At 38.5% G+C, this 25,378-nt stretch overlaps 1 protein-coding gene across 12 annotated transcripts in view; it reads right to left on the bottom strand.

Moving 5' to 3' along the window:
- The window catches only part of TENM3 (teneurin transmembrane protein 3), a 2,746,241-nt gene that overhangs the window by 700,532 nt on the left and 2,020,331 nt on the right, over positions 1 to 25,378 (bottom strand). For all 12 annotated transcript variants that reach the window (XM_027530163.1, XM_027530171.1, XM_027530173.1 and 9 more), the window contains exon 9: positions 12,713 to 12,792. The gene's annotated coding sequence lies outside the window, so the exon portion shown is untranslated. The remainder of the gene's footprint in view (positions 1 to 12,712; positions 12,793 to 25,378) is intronic.

Here is a 25,378-nt window from a genome sequence, read left to right as displayed (position 1 = left end):
TGAGAGCACAAGGTCCCAACCACTGCACCACCAAGGAATTCTATAAAAGGCCACCTTTAAACCCGGTCTTTGAGACTTAAAAACACAATGAAATACACAAACACAAAGCCTCATTTAGATTTTCAGGATACTTTATAAAAGTCTATTTGTGCCATAATGTCCTAATGCACAGAGTCGGACACAACTGAACCAACTTAGCATGCACGCACGCACACACGTCCTAGTGGAACCAGAGTCTGATCACCATGAATACAAACAAGGGTGTGGGAAAACATCCCCATCCTTAGTTTACAGAAGCTTAGTGCTCCCGATGCACCGCTGATAATAAGACTTGTGACCATATCGTGACTCAGTGGCCCAGAGCAGAGATCTCAGTTGGGAGAAGGCCAAGAAGGGTGGGAAATATGGTGCTTGGGCCCTTGGGGTCAGGACCAATGGGGAGACCTCAGAGCATGGACTCTGGGGTGAAGGTCTGAATGAAAGCATGGAGTGTCAAAGAAGCATGCTTGGCAGCTTCGAAAAGAAGACAATCTCCGTCTTCGCTGCAAATGAACAGGCAGCAATGGGTGGCGAGCCACTACCAGCGTAGCTGCCCCTTGAGAAATGATGCTTCAAATGCAGCTCTCATGTGGGTGCTGATGTCTGGAAGCCCACATCCAGCCAACTGACTGGGCTCTCAGCTTGCCCACTTCTCCAGCCAGTGAAGTCTGCATTCTGGCTTATCTCCTCCTTCTCCCCTCCAACTTTTGGGACAATTTTCTCTTGCTTCCAATGACATGATTGAAATCTAGCCCTGGTTATCTTTCTGGGGTGCTTGTTCCTTTACAGGGGGTAGATGAATATCAGGCCTCTCTATGCAGAACATTCATCGTTTATGGGGTTTGAAATTAATGATTAAAGGAGAAGTTAAGTCAGGGTTTTTTAACCTTGGTAGTATTGACATTTGAGCCTGGCTAATTTGTGATCCTACAAGGCTGTCCTATGCATTGAAAAATGTTTAGCAACATCCCTGGCCTCTACCCACTAAATGCCAGTATCACCCTCCCCACCCCATTCCCCCAGGCTGTGACACCCAAAAATGGATCCTGAAATTATCAACTGTCTCCAGAGGGGCAAAACTGTCCCCATTGGGTACCACTGACCTGAGCGAATAAACAGGATGACATTTAGGATAACCCTCGGTGCTTTACCTCTGACGTGACTTTCTGAAGAGGTAACTAAACTATTCCAATAATCTTCAGTACTCAAAGTGTGAAACTTTAAAATCTTAAATGATCAAATTGTACTATTCAGGTTGATCTTTATTATAACTATAAATTATTTGCCTAGACAATAACATGTTTATTTGACATGTCTCAGAATTAGGTACTTTAGAAAATACTTGAGTGAATAAATGACTTTTTTAAAATAAAGATTTGTATCTTTAAACTTTATAATACATTTTATATATTATAATATATAGTAATGATGTAATTTATAATATTATCACACAATTAGCAATTTTTTTACTATTATCAAATATGTATTCAGTGTTCAAATTTCCCTAATTGTTTAAAAAAAATTGGAGTATAGTTGATTCACAATGTTGTGTTAGTTTCAGGTGTATAAGCAAAGTGAATAAGTTATACACACACACACACACACACATATCCATACTTTTTATAAAAGATTCTTTTCCCATATAGACCAAAGTAGAATTCTGTGGGCTTTACAGGAGGTTCTTATTACTTATCTATTTTATATATGAAAAGAAAGTGAAAGTGTTGGTTGCTCAGTCATGTCTGTCTTTTTGCAACCCCATGGACTGTAGCCCACTAGGCTTCCCAGGGAAGAATATTGGAGGGGGTCGCCATGCCCTCCTCCAGGGGATCTTCCTGACCCAGGGATCAAACCTGGGTTTACAGAATTGCAGGTAGACTTTTTACCATATGAGGCATCAAGGAAGCCCCCATTATATATATAATTGTGTGTATAAGGCAGTCTCAACCTCCCAATTTATTCCCGCCTGCCACTAATCCCCTGGTAACTATGTTTGCTTTTACATCTGTGACTCTGCTTCTACATTGTAAACAAGTTCATCTGTACCCTTTTTTTTTTAGATGCCATATATAAGCAATATCATATGATTTGTCTTTTTGTGTCTGACTACTCTCTAGGCCCATCCAGGTTGCTGCAAATGGCATATTAAAAAAATTGCTGAGTATATAGATGGGGAAACAATGGAAATAGTGACAGACTTTATTTTCTTGGGCTCCAAAATCACTGCAGAAGGTGACTGCTGCCATGGAATTAAAAGACACTTGCTCCTTGGAAGAAAAGCTATGACCAACCTAGACAGCATATTAGAAAGCAGTTACTTTACCAACAAAGGTTCATGTAGTCAAAACTATGGTTTTTCCAGTAGTCATGTATGGATGTGAGAGTTGGACTATAAAGAAAGCCGGGTGCCGAAGAATTGATGATTTTGAACTATGGTGATGGAGAAGAGTCTTTAGAGTCCCTTGGACTGCAAGGTGATCAAACCAGTCCATCCTAACAGAGATCAGTCCTTAATATTCATTAGAAGGACTGATGCTGGAGTTGAGGCTCCAATACTTTGGCCACCTGTTAGGAAGAATCGACTCATTTGAAAAGACCGCGATGTTGGGAAGAGGAGGAGAAGGGGACGACAGAGGATAAGATGGTTGATGGCATCATTAACTTGGTGGACATGAATTTGAGCAACCTCTGGGAGTTGATGATGAACAGGGAGGTCTGGTGTGCTGCAGTCCATGCTGTCTCAAAGAGTTGGACACGACTGAGTAACTGAACTGAACTGATAAATTGTATGCATGTACGACATCTTCTTTATCCATTTATCTACTGATGGGCATTTAGGTTGCTTCCATGCCCTGGTTATTACAAAGAGTGCTGCAATGAACACTGGAGTGCATGTATCTTTTGGAATTATGGTTTTCTCTAAATGATGCTTTTTAAGAACAGAAAAAATGCTTCATTTGCTTTTAACAGTCGCCTCATGAGTCTCCGAAAATACCTCTCTCTGTGACACCAATTGGCATACCAAGTGCAGACATGAACTAAGCCCACAACAAAATGTGGGCATTTTAGGTCCCTCCACCGGCCACTGTAACCTTCAGTGGCTGAAAGTCATCTCTGCAGACCGTTTGAACATCCCTGTGGCAAATGCTTTCAATAACAGAACTTTCTGCACTTATCTCCCTCTTCCTCTTAATTCCCATGTCATGTCAGGTGAACCTCTACTGTGTCAATGAATCACTGTATTTGGCATATTTTGCTTATGACTTACTTCCCTTAACAGACTGAAAGCTCTTGGCAGGTCAGGTTGGACATGTGTTTGATGCATTTTCTGTATCCCTTCAAGGACATAGGGCAATGCCATAGGACAATAAATTAACTTACTTTTAAGGGTGTGCCCTAGCCTTTCAGGGCTCAGTTTCTCCTTTAAGCCAATTTTCTCAAAAGCAGGCCAGACAAAACCTTCACTCTGGGATGGGTGAGGGAAATATTGAGAATTTGGGATTAGCAGATGCAAACTATTATATCTAACATGGATAAACAACAAGGTCCTACTGTTTAGCACTGAGAAATATATTCAATATTCTATGATAAACCATAATGGAAAAGAACATGGAAACAATATGTATATATGTAACTGAATCACTTTGCTGTATAGCAAAAATTAACACAATATTATAAATCAATTAATATTTTATAAAAACACTACTCTCTTCAGTGTCTGAGTTTTAACATTATTAGTCTAAAAGGATCAATACCATTTCTCTATTGTCCCCTGATCTATTCATGCTACTCCCTCAGAGATATTTATATATACTCACCTATCTCACACATAGAGGAAAGATAAATAAACACCATTCAGACTAAGATGCAGTCACCTCTTACTGACACTCAAATCCTTCTCAGAGTTTCCTTTTTTCCCTTAAGTAGTCATCAGATTTCTCTCTGAGTGCCACTCTACCTTGATTTTGAGATGTGGCATTTAATATAATTGTGACCTTAAACATCCATCAAGAGCAGGCATACAACTCACATATGTAAGATACTTTGTACGCTCACACTTTGCATGCTGAACTTCCCGGCTGAATCTGATGGGTGGTGTTGGAACAGGAGTGGAGGATGACGGGGACAATTCCAAGAAGCACTGGGGCTGCTGACCGCTCCGAAGAGAAGAATAGCCAGAGCTCTTTCTCTGCTCGCCTCCCTCCCATGGTCCCTTTCCAGGAGAGAGGAAAGAAGCTCTTCAAACTGGCTACAAACTATATCAGGGTAGGTCTCGAGGTCAAAGTCTGATACAGAAGATAGAGTGCTGATCCAGGGTTCTCTTTACACACCTTATTCTTCAGATAAAGGGCTATTGCACTTTGTATAAATCTAGTCTAAGATCATGCTCACACCAAAGAACTTTTGTTCGAGAAGTGTGTCGATGGTGAGTAATTGAATAGAGAGAGTGGATGATGGGTAGATCTATAGCTGGACTTTTAAATAGACGCACACAGAGGCCGGCATACAAATTGCCAGTCCCCACTGCCCAAGTCTCCTTGAGTGACTGTGAGAAAGACCAGCTGATGGCTGACTCCCCCATGCTAAGTAGGTCAGGAGGAATGAGAACCCAATTATATAAAAAAAAAAAAAGTCACAGCAAAAGTCCCCCTAGTTGGTCCTAAGGAGTTATATAAAGCTCCCCTAATTGACCACATCAGAGGAGGGTTTGAACTGCTTGCATGAAAACAACTTACCATGCCTGGTGATCACACCACTGACAATGAGGTTTTACTTGAGGTGCTCAAGAATAATAGAAACAGTATTTTTAAATAAACGTGTCGCAACATGCAGGCAGTATTTTCAAAAGCATCACCTGCTCCCCTTTTAGAATGGTAGGTTGCTGGCACTGCTGGAAAAATGAGATTGGCTCTCATGAAATTTTTTCTTCAATAAACAGTGTCTGAGAGGGATTTTTTTTCCTTCGGTGCTTAAATGATATATGTGTGAAAAGATAAAAGCTCCCTTTATAGAGGTACAAAAAATATCTTTTACCCTGAACATGTTATTCAACTGAAGTCACCTTTGTTAATTCAACTGAGTTTTATTATGTTCACAAGTCAGAGTTTTTTTTTGACATCTGACTCTTGTAGGAAATTGCTGTAGTGAAACAATTTATCAATATTAGTATCATTTAGATATTGCAGATCAACAAGGAAGGTGATTATCTGATGTATTTGAATAAAGCAAACATCACAAAATCTGGAACTAGGGAAATACTATTCTCAGGGGAATGAACAAAAAGAAAAAAAGAAGGTATAGAAATAGGTAAACATTCATGACATCGGTATTGTTCTTTGATTATTCACCTATACTTGTAATAGTTACTACTTAAAAATATTTTGATATTGGGTAACAATCCCTTTCTGAAACAATCATATTTTATCACTGTTTAATAGTTATTACCATTTAAACTCTTTAATATCTAAATTTGTACAATAAAAAGTCGCTAAAATTGGGGGAACATCTATGAGAAGTTACTTTTAGCTTATAACATTCAACATGATTAAATAAATTCTGATATGAGAAACTTTTGGTGAATTATAAGGTGCTTTGAAGAAGTTTATTTATGTCATATCTGAGTGGCAACCACAATCTCACATAGACTATTCCTTAGGGCCACTGCTGGCTGCATGGATCACTGGAATCATTGCTATGACATTTCTTTTTTTTTTTGCTATTACATTTCTTATGTGGTCAGGCTCACAAATTAAGAAATACATTAGCTATGGAAAACTACCCCTTATAAATAACTTCATAGTTGTAAAGGACGTCCATCGAAAGATCTCCAAGTAGATTTATTCTAATCCGGCTCAGTCTGGAGATAGACACACACAGCAGGAACATGGAGAGCAAAGGCACTAATAGTCATAGTCAAAGTGTGCTGAGTGGCTGTGTCCAAAGTTAGAAATACATTCACGAATAGTCAAGATCAAAACATGCTGAGTGGATGTTTCCACACAAGGTTATAACTATGCTGTGACTGTTGGAAGTCATCTCTGAGCTCCTAGAAGAGAGACCACCCAGAATATTATTTTCCAGGAAAATCGCTCATTTATTCATCCATTCAACACATACTTATGGAACCTTCACTGTGTATTGACACAGAGTATTTGGCCAGCGTCAGGGACAGAGCAGCATGCAGAATGACACCCGCCTTTTTTCCTGCTGGAGTTCTCTGAAGCTAGACACGGACACTTAGGTTTTTTTTTTGCTAGCTGTTCTAACACTCCTCTTTGTTAAGCTTATTTACTTCTGGTAATCTTCCATACAGCAAGCCTTCTGTTTAGGACCTAACAAGAAAGATATGCCCAGAGCGAACACTGGCAATTGGCTACACTTCCTGAGGCAAAACCTTCAACATTCATTGCTGCTACTGCTGCTCCTAAGTTGCTTCAGTCGTGTCTGACTCTGTGCGACCCCATAGACGGCAGCCTACCAGGCTCCCCCGTCCCTGGGATTCTCCGGGCAAGAACACTGGAGTGGGTTGCCATTTCCTCCTCCAATGCATGAAAGTGAAAAGTGAAAGTGAAGTCGCTCAGTCGTGTTCGACTTGTAGCGACCTCATGGACTGCAGCCCACCAGGCTCCTCCGTCCACGGGATGCTCCAGGCAAGGGTACTGGAGTCGGGTGCTTGCACCTCCCTAAATCTTCCCTTTGCAGTCTGATTCAAGAGGTGGGATGAGGCTTGCCTGAATGTGGCTGCTCTAGTAAAAAAAATATTCTCAGCATTGCCTATTTCTATTCTTTCTTCTACTTGTTAAGTTTAGATTTCATTTCTTCTCTGTCAATAAATATGATAAAAATATGAGAAGGTCGAAAATATCTGCACTCTATCCTTTAACTAATGGATCTTAGAAGAGGAAGTTCAAAACAGAAACTTGTTCTAGAACACGTGGCTTTTGTAAACTAATTACCTTAAATAATAATAACAGATAACTTATTGAACATTTCATATATGTATATATATATATAAGTACTACCTTGATATGTTAGCCACATTTTCTCTTCATAAAATAATAGTTACTCGCTCGCTCTCAGTCACTCAGTCGAGTCTGACTCTTTGCGTACCCATGGACTGTAGCCCACCAGGCTCTCTGTCCATGGGATTTCCCAGGCAAGAACACTGGAGTGGGTTGCCATTTCCTCCTCTTGGGATCTTCCTGACCCAGGGATTGACTCTGTGTCTCCAGCACTGGCAGGCGGATTCTTTACCACTGAGCCACCTGGGAGGCCCAGAACTAACAGTAGAGGGGTTTATTATTTCCCTTTTACAGATTAAGCAACTGCAAAGTGAATTCTCATTGCCAAGTTTTCAAGGTCAGAAGGAATAGAATAAAAATTTAAGCCTAAGTTAATCAGTTCCAAGGTCTATCATTACATCAAACTACATCCTCTGTAGCATTGTATTTATTTATTTTTCCTGTTTGGAAAACTGAAGGCAAATCAGTACCACCTATTAGCAAAACAATATCCATGTAATCCCTGGGGAGATATTTTCTGATTCCTGAGTCAATAAACAGAAGATTTGCTCCTCTGCAAATCTATTATCTGGCTTGGCCTCCCTCCTAAGTGTTGTCTATTGATGGCATTTTAAAGATCAGTTTCTTAGGTGGATCCCTGTGGGTTGGTGCACAAGCTGTAATGCGAGTGGTCTGGTCTCAGCAGAGGGTCATCACTTTATACAAGGCTGTGCATTTCCACAACCATGGCTTTACCACAGACAGAAGATACTCACAATCCTATAGGGCCAAGAATTTGGTGGTAGGAGAAATTGGGACAAGAATAAACCCTCTTGGGGATGAAGACTTGTTTCAGCCCCGGCACAGACACCCCCTGGTGTTCTCCAAGGATCCAGCATTCTGTTGTGCTGTGTGGGCTTAGTCGCTCAGCCATGTCCAACTCTTTGTGACCCCATGGACTGTAGCCCACCAGACTCCTTTGTCCATGAGGATTCTCCAGGCAAGAATACTGGAGTGGGGTTGCCATGTCCTCCTCCAGGGGATCTTCCCAACCCTGGGATAGAACCCTGTTCTCCTACATTGCAGGCAGATTCTTTACCATCTGAGACAGCAGGGAAACCCTGTTGGTGCAAACCTATGTAAATGCCAACTCGTGACACAATGACCAGGCCACACACTTGTGGAGAAAATGATGTGTGACATCAGCATACCTTATGGCTCCTATCCAGGTACAAAAATAATTACACTGTGATATTTATAAGGGCCCTTGAAATATCCAGCAACCTTAACTTTGTGAGAGCAATGCTTTATAGCTGATATAGGATGAAACTGAAATAATCAACTTCAGACGTGCTCTCTAGCCAGTGTTCAAGTGAGTCTGCCAATGTATTTTCTTTATTAGCTATTTCTGCTGTTTTTTTCACTAGCCCTGGGACAGCCCCCCAAAACCTGATTTTGCTCTTTTTCTGTAATAGAATAACTTACTATTCAATTTTAATTCATGGTTTAAAAAAAATAGTGACCTAAATAAATGGAAATTTTTTCCCTAATCACTTTGTCTTTTGTTCTTATTCCCCCATAGGTTATATATTTTAACAAGAAAATTTGTTTATGCCCTCCCTCCTCTTTTAGACTGAAGCCAAGTGTCACCTTGGCAATATCACAGAAGACAGACACGGATATTGTACTTAGCATATATAAAGTCAGACGCAAACACGAATGGTCAAAGCACTCAATAAGCCTGAATGCTCCCTTGGGTACAGACTTGCCCAGATTTTCAAATCAGACTGGCAGCTTCAGAAAGCTCTATCATTCTTTCCCAAGTCTTGGGCCAAACAGGACACCTTGAACCACACTGCTTAGGTCCAGACTCCGGGATAAGCCTTCTTATGCAGGAGCAAGGGACCAAGAAGCACGGCGAAAAGTTACCAGTATCTCACAAATTTTAAGCCCTAACATTTCTCTTGCATCAAACGCTGTGTCCGCAAAATACCAAACCACCCAGACGAAAAGTAAAACCTGCGGTCAGCCACGATGATCTTTGATTCCAAAAAACAACAAGCATAAATGATACTTAAAATGATACTTAAAATCATCTAAAAGGCTTACGATGATTTTTTTTTTGACATTGTTAATTTATGCTGTTTCTTTCATTCCATTGAATTCTTAGATTATCTGCCAAATGGTCATATAATCTGAGTCTCATCCCAGTTGGGACAGTGATGGAATATTCAGTTTGACTACTATGTGGGTTCTTGGTTTTTCCCCATTCTCTTTTGGTCAATATTGATCGAGCACAAAAAAATTATAATAAAAACTTTATACAAGTCCAAGGTTTTAGAATTTTGAGTTCAGTTTTCTAAAGCCATGGAAAAGGGTGGAGTTTACTGCCTAAAAAATGATAAGCTTTGGCTTATCAACTGGATTTCAGTTTTTTTATGATATGCCTTGTCTCCACTTCTAAAATGGATCACTTAACATCTTACATGTTTTCCATCCTTCTTACCAACTTTTAAATAATAGCATGATTCTATATGGGGAAATTATGTGATATTTATGTGTCCTCTTTTTGCAAAACATTGCTTTTTAATTTTTTAAATATAGGAAATGTTTATGTAACTTTGTTGGGTTTCATAAAAAAATATCTGGAGAACCTAAGGACATTTGAGTACATTTACAACCACACTGAAAAATATTAGCTAAAGTCTATGCCCTAAAGCATAGTCATGATATCTTGTCTAAATCAGAAGAGTAAAACTCTGATGAATATAGTTTAGACAGACTCTTTTAGAACTGTTTTGTTTTGGTTTGGTTGGGATGTCTTTCCCAGGTTAGAAAATAGGTAGTTGGTTGCCTGATTTAGGGAGATTTGGGGGGTATGTGCAAGACACCTTTTGTTTCTTCATCAAGATACATGCTTATACATGTGTTTTTAAGGCAACGGCCTATCTCCATAGCCCCAACTATCTCCTATGAAAAGTTACCATTCATTGTGAATCTCGGAGGAGCACTAAACATTGGAGTTTATATGTTAGCTACCGAAGACTAAATGGTTGTCATTGAGAACCTCCTGAAATGGAAGAGTGCTTTACATGAAGAGAAGGGTTTGAAGAGAGGGTACTTACAAGACAAGGGGAGGTTTACCTGCTTTATGATAGAGGCATCCATAGAAAGAGCTTTTTCTAGGGGTGAAATGCGGAAGATCCGAAGGAATCTCATCGATGGTAGGTTTCAGAGAACCAAATATTGCTTTTGCCCTGAATATTGAGTTATCTTTTTATAGGAAAAAATACACAGATGATTACATTTCAGCTTAAGGTGTCTGAAACTAAGTGTGTAGCTCCCATTCATAATGCGAGCTAGGAATTCCAGAATAATTCCATGACAACTTGTCCTAAAAATGTAATTTACTTGAAGTCTATTATCAAAGTGTATGGGTAAGTTTTTCACAGCCTTTGTCATGGTTCACATGTGAATGAAAAGTCAGGAGGGAAATTTGAGGAAAATAGCAGCAAAGCAACTTAGATAAAACACTTCTCATCTAATCTGTCTGTCTATCGCACATATATTCCAAGGGTCTTTGATTTCATGGATTGTGCAAAATATACTGCTAAAATTCTAAGAGATAATCTTAACAGCTACTGAGGAAAATGCATGATGCAAAATTATGTCTATTTTATATTATTAGACATATAATTATTTTGTATTAGACATATAAATATGTCCATTTATTTTGCATTAGACATATAAATACGTCTATTTTATCTTAACAGAGGAATCTCACCACTATTTAAACTGAGATCAAGGGAAAAAATTATCCTGCATGCAAGAGGTGGAATACAACAGCTATTCACTCCAGAGTTTTATTTCCGCTTTGGTTAATTACTGAGTATGTAAGGAAGTCTATGTGTGTCCACAAGAACTTTTATTAAGGGACTCTTGTGCCACCGTTCTTTGAAACACCCTTACCCGAAAAGCAAAAAAATAAGTGCCTGAAAGGAACATTAAAAGAAAACACGAGTATTTGCTACTATCATATGCAACACATATAACTAATTAGACCATAACTTCATTGTTAAAAAATATCCCTTCTATTTTCTATTTGCCCTTCTCTAAGCTGAAAAGAAAAAAACCTCTTCTGTGAGTACTAAATTTGTATCAGTTTTAATGCAGGGGGAAAAAACAGATTGCTTGTTTTGGATATAAAATCAATTCAATCTAGCAACCTAGATATAAAATTATCAGTGACACAACTGTTGCTACTGTCATAGATTTAAGATGTAGGCGCTTCACCTCTAAATTTTTTCAAAGATTCTTTTTTCATTTTAAAAAAGAACATATATTGTTGTTGACTGAAGAGAGTATCAAAAAGAAATATGTGCAAGTAATTCAAGTTTTCCAATGTTAATATGTTGTCATTCTTATATATTTGTGTTTCATAATTATTTCATAATCTGGAAAATCCCTTTCTCCAGAGGAAAATTTTACTGAGGTTTGTATTAAAAGAAGAAATAAGCCATTAATCAAGTGAAGTCAAAGATACTCAAAGAACTCAACCCAGTAAGCCAAACAGTCAGGCACTTTTTGAATGATTTACTCTGGGAAACCGGATCTTTTAGGCATGCCACTGTATACACATCCTGAGCAGGACACTTATCAGGTTTTCTATTGTAAATTCTTTTATAGCTTTCTAGTAGAAAACACTTTTCATTTTGAGGAAATCCCTCAGAATGTGGTTTTAAATGAAACTGTTCTCAAGGTTCAAAAGCTTTAAATTACTCGACCATGGTTACCATTGAGAAAACGCACTGAGCTATATCCAGAGGAGAACAAAAATAACCAGGTACAAGTTTAATTCTCTAAGGTTGCCATGTAAGTGCTGCTCAGAAAGGATTAAGACTTTCTGAGAACAAGAGAGCTTCCAAATCACTTACAAAGTGGGGAAACACACACACTCTATAATCCACTGTGTTTGGTCTATTCCATTCTGGGAGGAAATTCTAGTTAAAAAAGCCGAGTCTATATATTTTAGGATGTCCTCATCCAGCTAATTAAAAAAAAAAAACCTGTAAGAAATGCCATTGCTTTCATTTAATCAGAAACAGCATAAAAACTAGCTTAACGCCACTTTTTGGAATCATTGCTGACAGTGAATTTATGGAGGTTAACAGCATTAGTAATGTGCTTCCAAGTACACATTACTTGGTGCTTTTGAACTGTGATGCTGGAGAAGACTCTTGAGAGTCCCTGGACTGTAAGGAGATCAAACCAGTCAATCCAAAAGGAAATCAATTCTGAATACTCACTGGGGGGACTGGTGCTGAAGCTCCAATACTCTGGCCACTGGAAAAGACCTTGATGCTCAGAAAGATTGAAGGCAAAAGGTGTGGGGGGCAGCAGAGGATGAGACGGTTGGATGGCATCACCGACTCAATGCACATCGATTTGAGCAAGCTCCAGGAGATGGTGATGGCCAGGGAAGCCTAGGGTGCTGCAGTCCATGGGGTCTCAGAGAGACAGACATGACCGAGCGACTGAACAACCACCACCACCAAGTACACTGCAGCTTGGCCCAGGTGTCATGTTTATCAAGACGAACAAGTTACATATTTTATGAAGCCCTTTTTGTCTTATTTGATGGATCTGGAGACAGTTTTGTTCCCAGGACTTACCTTCTTTTCTTTGGAGAGTTCCTCAGTTTTCTTGGATGCACAGAAGTTTGAAATCACTTTGTCTTAGAAGAGTAGGAACCCTAAAACAAAATAAATGATATATGTAAACTGGGAAAAAAACTTGATCTGATATTTTTTGTGCGTGATTTTAATTCTGAAACTCTAAAGATATTGAGATGCACTGTGCCAAGGGATTACTGCTAATCTAAAATAATTACATGGAAAAAAAAATCTTAATGATCGTAAAAGTCTACCCCAGCAGTGTGTTAAGCTGAACTTTATTTGACGAGTCCACTTAGAGTCTTTTGAGTCGGACACAACTGAAGTGACTTAGCAGCAGCAGCAGTAGCAGCTAGTAGTAAAAGCAAAAAAATTATCTTCATCTTTATGAAGAGTGAAACGTTTGTGAATTTATCTAAGACTTGCCATCTTTCTGTCTTGTTTAAAGCTCCTTCCACTTGTTCCCTGTTGCTAATTCCAGGATCACAAATGATAATAATTAGATTAAGGGTAGGACAAACTTAGGCCACACCATATTCCCAGAGCCCACAGTTATGTTTACCATTGTGTGAATTTACAAATACTTGTTTCTGGTTCTGTTGAAGGGGAAAAAATGCATGGGTTCTTTGTTTTTGCATTTTACTTAGTAATTTTAAGCAGCAATCACAGCCATTAATCAAATGAATCCATTCCTTGAGTTTTAGCATTTAGCTTTCATTTTAGCACTATAATCCTTTGCAATGGTTTCCAAGTGTCAAACAATGAGTCTGATTCTCTCTGTTCCTCCCTTTTCTTCTTTTTTTTTTTCCTTACCAAAAAATGAAAATAAAAAAGAAACAAAAATACATGGAGGATATAAGGTAGACAAAGATAGGTCAGAGATCACTTTTAGGCTTTGAACCTGGTTGACTAAGAGATAATTGATATAATTATCAGAAAAAGGAAAGTGAAGGGAAAGAAATCTATTGCATTTGTTCTCAAGGGGCCAGATCAAGGTCTATTGAAAGAATTGAGTTACAGTGTGGGAGTCAAGGAATGGCTGTCATTCTCTAAGAGATATAGAGAAGCTGGTCTATACTGGAGCAAATATGTATGCACAGAGTGTTGGGGAATAAAAAGTAATTCAGGGACTTCCCTGGTGGTTCAGTGGTGAAGACTGAGCTCCTGGGGTGGGGGTCCAGGTTGGATGCCTGGTCAGAGAACTATTAATAGATCCCACATGCCACAACTAAGAGTTTGCATGCTGCAACTAAGGCTCAGTGCAGCCAAATCAATAAAATAAATATATATATTAGAAAAAATAATTCAACTGTGCTATGTGGCAATCTATGCCCACAGATCAGTATTTCTTTACTGAAAGAAAAAAAAATCATTTTTTAACCAAAAGAATAAGATTTGAACATCTGATAGACTCTGCATGGGAGCCACTGTGCACTGAAGAGCAAATGAGTGGTGGGGTGAATGCTTGGGGCTATGAAGTTCAGGGAACAGTCCTCCACTCCAGATGAGCTGTCAAAGGGGCCAGGGGACTTCAATGAGAGAGTGTTCCAGAGCTCCTTGAAAGCTGGATTTGAATTTCATCTTGTAAAATGCATATTTCAGTTTCTTTGAGGAGATATTTGAGGAGCTTATAGCTCTGCTTTGGCTTTGAACTCTAGTTTGTGTGGATCTTCTATATGTAATTGTCAACGGGTGAGCCCCACGATAGCACACGTTACAGGTTCAGGGAAGACCCAGGCTGGGCTCTGACACGAACCCTCCACGCTGTCACAGCACCCTTAGGGTTACTGTTCCGGTTGGTGTTACTTGTGCTATCCACATTTATAAGATGCTGAAAGAGCAGGTTTGGAAGCCCAGCTGCCTGTGAATGAACTCCAGCTACACCACGTAACAGCTGTGTCTGTGTAACCTTGAGGGAGATGCACGGTCTCTCTGTGCTTTGATCACTTCGCCTTTAAAAAGGTGAGAAGAAAATGAAACCTTCCCACACATTTATCAGGATGACATGACTTAATATTTTCAAGCACTTAGAGTGCTAGCTAATACTTTAAAATGCTGTTTAACTCTAAATTATAATTATTATTTATATGTATACATTACTCTGGTGGCTCAGACAGTAAAGAATCTGCCTGCAATTCAGGAGACCCAGGTTCACTCCTCGAGTCAGGAAGATCCCCTGGAGAAGGGAATGGTACCCACTCCAGTATCCTTGCCTGGAGAATCCCAGGGACAGAGGAGCCTGGTGGGCTCCAGTCCATGGGGTCGCAAAGAGTTGGACACGACTGAAGGCCTAACATTATGGCTGATTCGCTTCATTATACAGCAGAAACTAACACAACATTGTGGAGCAATTATACCCAATTAAAAAAATAAATAAATAGATGTTTTTCAAGGGATGTTGGATTGATTGGTTTTAGAAAGAAAATAATGACATTCTTCTAGAATCAACTAACTTTTCAATGAGTATCGACCACCCTGAAACAACAAATATGGGAGGGAACGACTGCGGAACACGCTCATGTAAAATCAGGGAAAGCAGAGAAAGCGTAGTGATAATTGTTTGTCATTAGATTTCATCTTTTAGGGTGATTAAAATTTTCATAAATCCTCAGTGTGTTTCTGTATGAATATATCCTATACTCCCCACCAAGTTTCAATTTTATCTGGAAACAAAGCACAGTGTGCAAAACAATAAGATGCAGATTCTTTCTGTGTAAATTGATTAGCTTAACACCATAGGGAAAAAAATGGATGCCAACAAAATTTAAATATGCCAATGAAAACAGACAAACAACATCATTCAAAAAAAGTTACTGCCTTGCTCTTGAGGTGGCAGTTGACTCATGTGGAAAGATTATTAAACCCGATTTTGCTGATACCAGGCAATTACCTACAATGAAAATACAATTGATAGAAAAGTTTGGTAATAGAGTCCACAGAAGAAGGTACAGATTACAGTCAAATTTGGAGATGAAGATAATTTGAATTATTTACAATTATTAATTATAATTATTTACAATTCAACAGAAGCAGAGTATAGATATATAGAACCCTATTATGCTTTATTTTTATATCCTATAATTACATATAAATATCATAAAGACTCTATGAAAATACATAATGTACAAGAAGAGGAGACATTTTAGGAGAGGAGAGTGGTTTTTAACACAAGAGATAAGCTGACAACAATAGAGAGAGGTCTGTGGATGTCGAAATCATTTCAAAAAGCAAATGGGGCTTGTTATGAAGAATCTCAGGATGAAAAACTAGTTCTATAAAGTTATAGCTGAGAAATATCTAAGCAATTTTTTTCTAGTCAGCAAAATTAATAGCATTTTTGGGGTCTCACTTGCCATTTTAATATTAGAAACCCATGAGAAAAGCAAGAGTAGTGGTTTCTCTACAAAGAACTTAAAAAATTCATTCTAGTTGTCTTTGCGTGATGAGAAGATAAACTAGCTAATGGGAACACCAGCTTCTTAGTTATACGTATATTCATTTGCTCAACAAATATAATCACGTGCGTATTATGATTATGCATCAGGCATTGTTAAGGTTTTAGGGATAAAGATGAACAGAGTCAGCCTTTGTCCTCATGTAGCTGGGACAGATATTAATCAAATTATCACACAAACAAAGCTGTACACATTGGACAATGGTAAGCACCTCAAGACCGCATACAGAAAGACCTGAGAGGCCCGGAGCAGGCTCTTTGACGAAGACAATGTGATTTATTCGGGCCCAGTGGAGCAAGCATGAGACATAGGAGTAGAGAAGCTTCCAGACTGAGGGAAGATCTTGGCCAGAGGACCTGGGGTGGAAGGGAGACTGGTGAACTTGAAGACTTGAGAGCCACCAGGGGCTCAGAATCCTGGGCATGGGCTCACGTGGTGTAGAGGAGGCTGGGTTGTCAGGAAGGGACCGGCCTGCACAGTGCACAGTGGAGCGTGATAAGGATTTTAACAGTTATTCTGAGGCCAAGGGAAAGCTTCAAAGGGATTCAAGCAGGAGACATGGAGTGGTCATGTTTTGTGAGTTGAGTACTGTGACTAGAGCTCAGAGACTCATCAGGAACTACGTTAATAGGTGTAGCAGAAGCAAGAGACACACCACTGAGAGACACCCAGGTAGCTGAAGAACATTCAAAGGATTCGAGTGAGCTTTAGAAGGGTATGCTGCAGTCCATGGGGTCACAAAGGGCTGGATGTGACTTAGCATCTGAACAACAACAAATGATAGTATTAGTTAATAGAAAATGTCATAATTGTGACATTTCAGGGCTCAGCAAATTCTACTGCTGGTGAGTTCCAGAGTTCATGTTCTCATAAATTCTAAAGTTTCAAATACATAAGTTTTCTGCCTGTCCTGAGGGTCTTTTAGTACTAAAATGGAAAGCAAGACCAAAAACATGCCACTGATTTTGCTGATCAAAATAACATGACTTACATACTTCTTAGTCATGACTTCGTTAAACTAATTCCTTTATCGTTTTTTTTGATAACAAGCTCAATCCACTCATTTGAGTTGTTGTCACATACTTTCAATTGCATGAAAACGGCAGTAATGCAATTTCAACTTTGGACTCAACACGCAAAATGAAATCTTATAAATAACAAACTTGGAGTCACTTCTGATGGAAACAGCTCTTCAGGTCTTTTGATAGTGGAGACTTTGGAAAATATCATTATAGAATATCTCATGATGTCACAAGATGTATTTGAAAGGTGTTTTCTGCCAAATATGAAGTTGAAATTTAAACTGTGTGGGGAGTCTGTGAACCAACTTCCTCCAATCTGAATATTTATCCAATAAAAAGGATGTGAGAGGTTGGATATTATGAACAATCCAACTAAATCTCAATATTCTGTGACTCTTCTTTGCAATTCTCTTAGTTTATTTGAATTTCAAAACTTAAAAATATCCAAGTGCAATTTATTTTCTTTTTACAGGTCTCCTTTTCATATCAATATAAGGATAATATGAAGACTATTTAAATGGTCCATATGCATCTCACAGATTTGCTAATATAAATAACAGTCCATTTTATAAATTTAACTGCCTTAAATCAAGATTCAGCTGCCTTAAATCATTTTTGAAAGAAGTTAGAGTATCAGTGAATACTACCTGTGTAAATATATCATAAACAAACAACCATCAAGATCCACCCCACATACCCAACAGGTAGTAAGCATTTTATACTTTTATAATCTACATAAATTGCTATAGCATGTTGGTTTCACTCTCTTTCCCTCCAACCCCACTATTCAACTCTTGATGGATGGATGTATTTAGTATAGACATTTTGAAAAGTCCACTTTCTTATAATCAAAACAAATACAAAATACAACAATACCTGCCTTAGTTATTAATGCTTATTTTTATAAAGAAGTATTGTAGCTATTTAAGGAAAAATGTTACTCTTAGAATCCTGTCTCTGCTTTTTCTTTCTGACCAATAGTTAATCTTCTGAATGCTGCTCTCCCCCCTCAATCCATAGTTTACTTTCAATATTTTTGCATTAGTAACACACATTTAAAAAATGAAATGTATAATCATGAGTGCATTATTGTAATATGTTCTTACAGTGGAATAAAATAACTTGACAGTACAATGGCAGTAAGGAATTGGTCCCTCTATAGAAAGTGCCTATGTTTTAAATGCATGTAGCTCTATGACCTTTACAGGGCCTGGATTGCTTCTAAATTATTTTATCATTTATGCATCATGGGCTTGAGAGTATGACAACCAAGGCATTGCAATTACAGTGGATTTGTAAATTGTTTATTTATTTATTTTGGGCTGGCTGAATCTTCTTTGCTGTGCCCAGGCTTTTATCTAGTTACCATAAGCGGAGGCTACTCTATAGCTGTGGTGCGAGGGTTTCTCTTTGGCTCTAGCATGCCTGGGCTTCAGCAGTTGCAGCTCCTGGGCTCTAGAGCATGGGCTCCATTGTTAAGGCACAGGGGCTTAGTTGCTCTGCAGCATGTGGGATCTTCCAGGGTTAAGGATAGAACTCGTGTCTCCTGCACTGGTGGGTGGATTCCTCATCACTGAGCCACCAGGAAAGCCCATACAGTAGATTTTTGCAGAGGCAATATCTTATACTAATACTACAAATTTTATAAATGAGAAGAAACATTTCTTTGATCTTTAAAAATAAGCTTCCTTTGTGTGCATATTGTCCACAAAATTCTCTGTCGGGAAATGTTTAAAATAAACACAGAAACAAATGAACAGCCTTTTCACCAGGTTCGAGTCAGAGCCTGCTGGGATACAATTTTTCCCCACACAGGTGTCCAGTGATGGGTGGCACACACTTAAATTCACTGGTGCCATAAACCAGAAAAGGCCAGTCAGAAATTCCTCCCTGTGATATAATCTATGTTTAAACCTTGTCTGATAATCATGGTAGGTCTGTATCTTTTTTGACGAAACCCCCAAATGTGTCTGTATACAAGAGGGAAAGAGAAACCTATTATAATTCTTACTGAGATAAACTCAAAAGCCATATTTCCCCTCTACACATATTCTCAGATTCATCAAGTTTTAACAAATATAAAAGATCTAAAAGTAAACAATAGCAAACCCAAACCCCAAGTGTTTAAAATAACCAAGCTGATGAATATCTTCAAATGCCTTTGTGATGTGTGCAGTGGATTGTTGTTATTGGTAAGTGGAAAGTAGGAGGAAAAAGTTTAAAGAGGAGTGTTTTCTTATTTAAATAAATAGAAGGAGAGAAGAACTTCTTTGCCATGCTTTCAGTGCCATTTCAAAGCTCCGAATAAGCTAAAACAAATAAACCACTCCCTCATTTTGACCTAGATTACTATTTAAACAAAGGTGCACATTCTTAATTTACATGAAAAGCAATTAGACCTGCCGTTGACAGCACTGTGAAAAATGTATCTGCTTAGAACAAATTTTTTATTTGGAGGAAAAAAAAAAAAGAGGCTGGAGGTGTTTTTATACTTGATTAAAGAAAAAAAAAACAACAACAAGCAAACTGGAAGAGGTTCTCCCTACCCAAATCTTACCCACTATCCACTTTGGGACAGAAATGCTATAAAAGTTTTAAACTGGTTGAGACAAGCGTTATTGTTATTATTATACATGCTTAAACGGTGTTTACAATTATTTTCTGATTCAGACTTTGAGCCCAAATTTAGACATTTTATGATGATATTTAAGAAATGGCTAGAAAGTGATATAATTTTTTCCCTTCTTTGGAATGCTTTGTGAATAAGCTAGACACTGAAATACAAAGGAAAAAAATGAATTGAGAAAACCATGGTAGAAAGTATATTTTTACATTTATTCATATTTGTTAAAATATGAATTCATTAACAGAAATGAATTCTTAGAGTACTTTTATTTTCCTTGGAGTTAAGATTTTATCAAACCAGTAAATGGCTCTTTCTTTTTTTCTTTCTTTTCCTTTTGGAAACTTTGTTTTTCCAGGTTAGAAAGATGGTACACATTCTTTTCAATAAGTAAACATTTAAAGGAGAAAGTAAGAGCTTGACTACTCTTGACATTTTAAAATAACATTTTCCCACTTACATTTATTTATTCAGCAAATATTCATTGTTTAACTTTTGCCTAGTTGAATATTCCTAGATAATAATGGACACAGTGGTTAACAAAGCAAGCTCCACTCTTGCCCTCATAGGGTAAGAAGTCTAGAAGACCTTTATACAAGTGATAAGTACATTATCATTACAAATTAGACAAATTTTTTAAAAAATATTTTTAAATTAATTGAAGTATAGTTTATCAACAATGTTGTATTAATTTCTGTTATACAGCAAAATCACTCAGTTATATATATATATACATATGCATGCTGCTGCTGCTAATTTGCTTCAGTCATATCTAACTCTGTGCAACCCTATGGACTGCAGCCTTCCAGGCTCCCTCTGTCCATGGGATTTTCCAGGCAAGAATACTAGAGTGGGTTGCTGATATATATATACACATATATGTTTATATATATATATATATTCTTTTTTATATTCTTTTCCATTGTAGTTTATTACCAGATATTAAGTATAGTTTCCTATGTATACAATAGGATATTGCTGTTTATTTATTTTATATTTAATAGTTTGTATTTGTTAATCCCAAATTCCTAATTTATCTTTCCTCCACCTCCCCTCTTACCCTTTAGTAACCATACTTTTTATTCCCTATGTTGGTGAGTCTGTTTCTGTTGTTGATAAATTGTTTTATTAAAAAAAAAAAAAAAAGGTATTTTGGAAGAATACATGAGAGGGTCAGTCTTTTTTTTTTTAATTTCCTAATAGTAGGTCAATTCTAGCCTCGGGTGTATGTGAAAACTTTCCTGTAGAAAACAGGACAAATAGTAGAGGTACTAGGTGGAGTGGGAAACAGAAGAAGGAGAGGAAATGATGTGCAAAAGCTTGGGGAGGCAGGCTGCTGGGGGTCAAGACACAGCAGGACTGACTGCCAGGAAGGACACGGTGCCAGGTGGGGCAGCAGAGCAGGGCAGCAACTGGAGCCCACAGTGCCTGAAACCCACTGCCAAGACTATTTGTGTTTATCAGTGATGGAGAACCACTAGAGGATTTTTAAGTTGGGAAGTGACATGATTCAATTCAAATAGTCACTTTCAATGATTACTTTTAAACCACACTAAGATATTCCTAAAGTGTCAGGAGACATACATTTAATGGCCAGTGGAAGCGATGGATACTCTTAAAATGGAGCTGGCTAGAGAGTCTTGGCTCCATGCAGTGATAAAAACAGAGCAATTTGTTGGCTTCCTTCAGTCTGCTGAGCCTTACGTAACAAAACAGGAAAAGCTCAACTCAAATCTTTTTTTCTAGCATAACATTTCCAAGAGAAATGAGGTCAAGACTACAGGTCAGTTCTGGTTGGGAGGTAAAATGTCTAGTCTGTTTGAAGTCTTACTTTGGTTTTATCCTTTCATATGAGCATTGGTACACACAAACAAGACCATTCAGCAAAAAATACTGTGCAAACGAATCTAGGTAGCTGAACTGGGGAAGGGCAGACATGATGTGTACACGTGAGGAACAGCAGCCGGTCCACAATACCTCATCTCAGTCCTCAGGTGGGACATGCGAGAAGCAGAGGACCAGAGGGAGCTTGGTCAGAGGTGCTGAAACCAGGTCACGTGAGGCAGCAGGGTACGGCTTATATGACTCAGTGTGCATGCATGCTGCCACTTCAGTTGTGTCCAGCTCTTCGCGACCCCAAGGACTGTAGTCTGCCAGGCTCCTCTGTCCATGGGATTCCCCAGGCAAGATTACTGGAGTGGGTTGCCATTCCCCTCTCCAGGGGATCTTCCCAACCCAGGGATCGAACCAGGTCTCTTATGTCTCCTGCATTGGCAGAGGGGTTCTTTACCACCGGGGAAGAGATTTGTAATTTTTACTTCAGTTCCACCCCAATCTGGAGAGAGGGAGGGCAGATGTCCACAAACTGGGAGGAGAGCTTGCTCCCAGCATGCTGGGCAGCCAAGAAACACCAAATATTCACTAAAGGGATTACACTTTAACCAGGTAATGAGCTGGTTTTATATATATATATATATATATATATATATATATATATATATATAATTTTTTTTTTTTTTTAACGCATACTTCAACAGATTTCTTTCTTTAAAGGAATGGATTTTGAAGAGAAAAAACATGGGGCAGAGAGGTATGGAATAGAAAATAAATACAAATGTAAGCTGTTTTACTAATTGCTTTATAACCACAAACTAGTACAGAGAATGCCCTGTACAAAACACAACAAAGGTTCAAAGATGGAAATGTTCCCTTAGGCAAGGCTGAAGACATCAGTCTCTGGTATTTGGAATTTAGGCTGCAGTCCTTGTTTTTGGATGGATCACTGGGTGTGTGGCACAGTCCATGGTTTTAACCAGATTTGAACAGGAGAATGGCCACTTGGCCCAGGTAGAAGTAGATGAAGTGTTTGGTTTCATGTGTCACATAACTACCGAAGTTCCTCCCCACGATGCAGTGCCAGGTGGGGTTGTACTTCTTGTCAAACTCCTTCTTGATATGGGCCGCAATGTCCTTCTCTATATTATATATAACTATAACTATATATATATATATATATATATAACTATATATATATATATATTATAACTCAGGTAAAGAGCTCAGGCTTTGGGGGTTCCATGAGCTAGTTTCATGTATATGTCAATGGGATATGACTTTCATATGGCTTGCTTCCAGTAATCCTGGGAAGTTGTAGATGTTTGTACCATGGTCTGGACACTCCCACTTTATTATTTTTAAGCAGTCTTTTATTTATATTTTCTTTTTAAACTTTTGGCTGCTCCAGGTCTTCGTTGCAGCTTTCTCTAGCTGTGGTGCGCAGGCTTAGTTCCCCCATGGCATGGGGGAACTTAATTCCCAGACCAGGGATTGAACCCATGTTCCCAGTATTGGCTGGTAGATTCTTAACCACTGAAGTAGATGTTTACAATAGTAGTCTTCTATAATGAAATGGGAAGAAAATGTTGCACAGGACTACTCTTGAATTAAATTAGATAATGTCTGATGCAAGGTGACTGCTTACAAATATTATTTATTATTGTATTTCAAAGTCTGTGGTAAAATGCAATTTCTCTGTTGTGTGTGTTTTGTTTTTTTTTTTTGGTTGATACATGTATGTATTAATAATAGGAAGCACAGACTGTTAAATAGGAGCTTCCCAGGTGGCATTAGTGGTAAAGAACCCACTTGCCAATGCAGGAGACATAAGAGACACAGGTTCAGTCTCTGGGTTGGGAAGGTCCCCTGGAGGAGGAAATGGCAACCCACTCCAGTATTCTCGCCTGGAGAATCCCATGGACAGAGGAACCTGGTAGACTACAGTCCATACAGCCACATAGAGCTGGATGTGACTGAAGTGACTTAGCAAGCATGCACAGCTGTTAAATGACTCATATTTGTGAAGCGTGCAGAATCTTAAAGGGAATATCACTTTATCAATGTGAAGGATTCTGAAAAATGCAATAGAAGATTTTATCTAAGCTAGATAAATATTATTATCCTCATTATATAAAGGTCAGAGGGATGCAGGGAACTAAAGTAACTTGTCAAGGAATGTCAGTGTTTGAGATTACGATTCTGGCTCTCCTAGCTCCTATGAAAACTGTTAGACAAAGGTTCTCTGAAGCAAAAAAAATCCCTATATATTTAAATCATTTCAGCCATGCTAAATGATAATAACTCAGCCATTTCTTTTTTTTTGTTGTTCGTTTTCTCCATTCAGGTCACATCTCCAAATTAAGTAAATAGTTAAAGAAAAAAACAAGCACACAAACACAAGTTTGTGCTATTCTGGCATTGGCTAATCAGGGAAAATGGCTGCAGAGAAGGAAAGGCTGAGAATTCTCTTGCAGAAATTTACAAGACAACCAGGAGGAAGTTAACAATTCAATCTCAATGAATTAACATTGAAAACCAAAAGAGGGACTTCACCAGTAGTCCAATGGTTAATTTACTGCATATTTAACTTATTTGCAGAGTACATCATGCGATATGTTGGGATGCATGAAACTCAAGCTGGAATCAAGATTGCTGGGAGAAATGTCAATAACCTCAGATATGCAGATGATACCACCCTATTGGCAGAAAGCAAGGAGGAACTAAAGAGCCTCTTGATGAGGGTGAAAGAGAGTGAAAAAGCTGGTTTAAAACTCAACTTTCAGAAAACTAAGGTCATGGCATCTGGTCCCATCACTTCATGGCAGATAGATGGAGAAACAATGGAAACAGTGATAGACTTTATTTTCTTGGGCTCCAAAATCGCTGTGAACATTGACTGCAGCCATGAAATTAAAAGATGTCAGCTCCTTGGAAGAAAAGCTATGACAAACCCAGACAGTTTATTAAAAAGCACAGACATCACTTTGCCAACAAAAGTCTGTATATAGTCAAAGCTATGGACTTTTTTGCAGTAGTCAAGTAAGGGTGTGAGAGTGGGACCATAAAGAAGGCTGAGTGCCAAAGAATTGATGCTTTGGAATTGTGGTCCTGGAGAAGATCATAAGAGTCCCTTGGACAACAAGGAGGTCAAACCAGTCAATCCTAAAGAATATCAACCCTGAATATTCATTGGAATGATTGATGCTGAAGCTGAAGCTCTGATACTTTGGCCATCTGACGTGAAGAGTTGACTCATTGGAAAAGATCCTGATGCTGGGAAAGATTGAAGGGCAAAAGGAGAAGGGGACAGCAGAGTATGAGATGGTTGATGGCATCACCGATTTCTGGACTTTAGTGTGAGCAGACTCTGGGAAATAGTGAAGGATAGGGAAGCCTGGCATGCTGCAGTCCATGGGGTTGCAAAGAGTCAGACATGACTGAGCAACTGAACACCAAACAACTAGTGGTTGAGCTCTGTGCTTCCATTGCAGGGGGCACAGATTTGATCCTTGATTGGGGAACTAAGATCCCACATGCCATGGGCAGAGCCAAACAAACACAACAACAAAAACAAACAAACAAACAAACAAAACCCACCCCAAACCATTCATTACTCCCATAGAAATAAACAGTAATTTATCTAGGGGTACAAACAAAATAACTACACATTCAGAATTAGATGTTCCCTAACTCCAAATATCCACAACATTTCCAGCTCTAGGCAAACATG

The sequence above is a fragment of the Bos indicus x Bos taurus genome, chromosome 27, assembly GCF_003369695.1.
Source record: "Bos indicus x Bos taurus breed Angus x Brahman F1 hybrid chromosome 27, Bos_hybrid_MaternalHap_v2.0, whole genome shotgun sequence".
Lineage (NCBI taxonomy): Eukaryota > Metazoa > Chordata > Mammalia > Artiodactyla > Bovidae > Bos > Bos indicus x Bos taurus.
The sequence above is the reverse complement of the archived record's forward strand: the minus strand, read 5'-3'. Positions and strand labels throughout refer to the sequence as shown.